Source organism: Limulus polyphemus, unplaced genomic scaffold (genome assembly GCF_000517525.1).
Source record: "Limulus polyphemus unplaced genomic scaffold, Limulus_polyphemus-2.1.2 Scaffold3787, whole genome shotgun sequence".
NCBI classification, from domain to species: domain Eukaryota; kingdom Metazoa; phylum Arthropoda; class Merostomata; order Xiphosura; family Limulidae; genus Limulus; species Limulus polyphemus.
Genome location: NW_013669397.1, coordinates 66,701 through 70,151, shown reverse-complemented (window position 1 = coordinate 70,151; position 3,451 = coordinate 66,701). Strand labels below are relative to the sequence as shown.

Here is a 3,451-nt window from a genome sequence, read left to right as displayed (position 1 = left end):
TTTTCTCAACAAATGATCTATAAGCAAAACATCAGTTTTAGGCAAGGCTGCATTCTTCTTGAACTGATAGCGTACCTGTGATGCTGCTCCTGGTTTATCCTGAACGGATCTCAAGAATTCTTTATAAAGCCGAAGAACTTCCAGTTGCAACTTGCTGTGGCGTACCATCTACAATACCAAGATACACTAATTACTCACATGCAATATATGTAGTTAAGTCCATAAATTAACTGCTTCTTTTATCTCTTGTACAAGATAATCTTCTAAAAGTGCTTTCAAACTTTATTGCATTGACAGTGTTTATATCCATTAACAAATTATGTTTCAAAAGCTATATATATTAAGTCAGTATAACCAAAACAAATGTAAAATATCTTAAAGTTAAAACAAGTTAGTTGAAATATGACTACTTGCCTATTTAAACCATCATATCTCCAAAAATATATATTCAAATATTGCAATATATATAAACCACAGAGTAGGCAAAAAAAGGTAATTACTAACGTCTAACCCGAATTACTAATATGGACGCCTACGTTAAGACCAAAACAAACCACTTTATGGGAGGCCAAATTACTAAATACAGTATATCTAGAGTCAAAATATCTAAAATTTTCCTTGAAAACTCTTCAGTAATACAGTTGCTATAGTAACAACTGCTTCCTGATCTGGTATCATAATACCTATGGTCCCTAGTAATTACACAGGTAACAAGATTTCCTATTTACTAAACCACCTCTTTCACCTTACATGAATATCAAACTCTTCTGTTTTCACAAACTATTATTTATTACCCTACAATTTTTTATTAAACTACAAACTAGTAGAGTAATTATGTAGTACAGTTATCCTTTACCATTCTTGAGGGATAGGTTCTAGAAATTGCCACGAATGCTAAAACCACAAATACCATTGGTAAAAGAGGATACATATAGGTTTCCAACACACAAAAATACAGTACCTACAGTAACCACATTTTATAATAATAAACAATGTACAGTAATACACACTAAAACAACAAGTAGAGAAATTTAGTACAGTAATGTAAAATAAATGTATCTTAAACTAAAATCCTTTTACTTAAGTTGCCTTTAATAATGATGATATAGAAGATAGCAATGATATTAACGGTGATATTGAAAATGATGATGTTTTTGGTATGGTGGATTAGTGTTCCTCTGGAGGGTCATCCAGACAGCTCACAGATGAGGAGGCAGGGCTGGCAGCAGCAGCAGAGGACTCTGAGAGGTTACACAGGTGGGCCTGCAAGGAAACATGGTGATAGGCAGCTGTTTACCTTTTTCTGTTGGTCTTTATAAATCTCCTGTTAAGGTATCATTGCAGCCTCATTTTCCCTCTTAACTTTCAGGCTGCATTCCATGGAGGGATCATATTCAAAAAAGTTTATCAGTGAGTTGTATGATGCATCTGAAGATCTCTGTTAGTGTTTGTAAATTGAAATTAGGTTTTTCTGACTCTTCCCTCTCATCATCACTGTCATTGTCAATTTTTATAAAGTTGACTTTCCTTGGCTGCCTTGAATCCTGGAGCAGTTTTCTCCTCCTCATAGAGGAATACTCTTGTTAGCATCCTCTTCCAAAACAAGGAGGTCTCATCTGCATTAAACACTTCTTTGGGCTTGTAACCATTTTCTTCAATTATCTTCAGAAGCTCCTGGGTATAATTCCACGCTGCCTTGTGATCTACTGATGCCAATTCACCAACAAACTTCAGATTACATAGTTCATACCTTACCTTAAAGTTCTCAAACCACCCATTACTAGCATTGAATGAAGTGGCACTGCAACTACCCCCTCACCACCCAATGCTTGCACAAAATGCTGGTATAAACTAAGAACCTCTTCATAGATAACCAGGCTGTTCACAAGCACTTTCTTTTGTGCCATACTTTCAACCCAAAGACTTAATGCTTTCTCCATTTTTTCTATTATTGGATTACAAATCACACAAGACACTTTTGCACTGGATGGGGCACATGCTGCAATGCTATCCCTTATATTTTTCTCTTTATGTACTGTACAGTCGACTTATTAATGCCGTACAGCCTACCCACTGGCAGCACCAAATCCACTAGCAAGTTTATCTAATAATTCAACTTTTTGATTTGAAGTCATCACTTCTTTTTTTCCTTTTACCTTTCAAAGCACTCACTTCACTTTCATTCCCTTTTTTTTTGTGACATTATTATGAGAATGTATAAACACCGTGGTCGAACAAAGAATAAGAAGACTAGAGATGCTGTGGAGCATGGCACGAGAGCATGGGATGCACAGTGCGGCACAATGCAAGCCTCGCACTAGTTTCAGGGGTGGACTGCAGCTATAAGGCAAATACTCAAAACTGCGAATGGTAAGGGATCACTCACTGTATGTGCACTTACTCTGAATACCCTAGAAGTTTTTGTGGATAAGTTTATGGACATACAAAAACCATATTCCATTTTTATTCTGTAGATGAGAAGTAACTTGTATGGATCAATTGGCTTTCTGTCATCTTGTTTTATTTGGCATGTTCTTAACTTCAGCTCAAATCTACAATAATACAGTTTAACCTTTCACTACAACATGTAGTTTTATAGTTTCAATTACCATTCGTTTTTCATTGTCTATGCTGTTTATAACAACTTCCTAATCCTCTTACATATAACTGTTGCATGCTTTCATCTTTATGTTTCTTTTGTTAGTTCAAGGATGTTTTGCAATTCTGTATAGTTTCATTAACTAGTAACTTCTAATTAGCTGTTCATCATCCCATATGGATATTATTGTTAACTTTCATGCTACACTACTAACACTAAATTCTCTTAACACTAATCTGTTGCACAAGAAAAATTTTCCGATCTATAACCACCTTTTCATAACATGTTTATAGTTTTGTATTTTTGTGGCCACACATATAATATATACATAATAGTAGTGGGATCCATAATATGCAATTGCACCACTTAAATGTCACCCACATATGTATAAAACATATTTAAAATTTTAAAACAGCCTCAAAAACTATGAAAATGTAACATTTTCAGTGAAAATTACAAAACACTTCCAAGGGGAATGCCCAAGACTCTCCCCAAGTATGGCTTTACCACTCATACTTTTTCCTCCAAAAGTAACATCCTTCATATTTTAGTCTACACCCACACTCCGTTATAGACTTCTGTCACTTCTTTTTCGAAGCCAAATTGTTTTTTTTTAAGTTCCAACAAAAATTATTCCAGACAGAATTTTGACTATCTCTCAGCTGACTAACTCACTGAGCAGTGAAATAGACTCAGTTGAGCCTACCAATAATTTTACATGCAAACTAATTAAAAATAATAATGGCTGGAGACGGGTTGAATGGGTAATGAAGAAAAACTTTAATATAAGTGTCTAGATACCTCTTCTAAGTTTCACAACAGTTCCGGTCATGTGACTTCTTTGTTCAATAC

General features: G+C 34.9%; 1 long non-coding RNA gene across 1 annotated transcript in view; it reads right to left on the bottom strand.

Annotated features, from left to right (window-relative positions):
• The window catches only part of LOC111088448, a 7,979-nt gene continuing 4,528 nt past the window's right edge, over positions 1 to 3,451 (bottom strand). The window contains exon 2 of the long non-coding RNA XR_002612973.1: positions 1 to 168. This is a non-coding gene — a long non-coding RNA (uncharacterized LOC111088448). The remainder of the gene's footprint in view (positions 169 to 3,451) is intronic.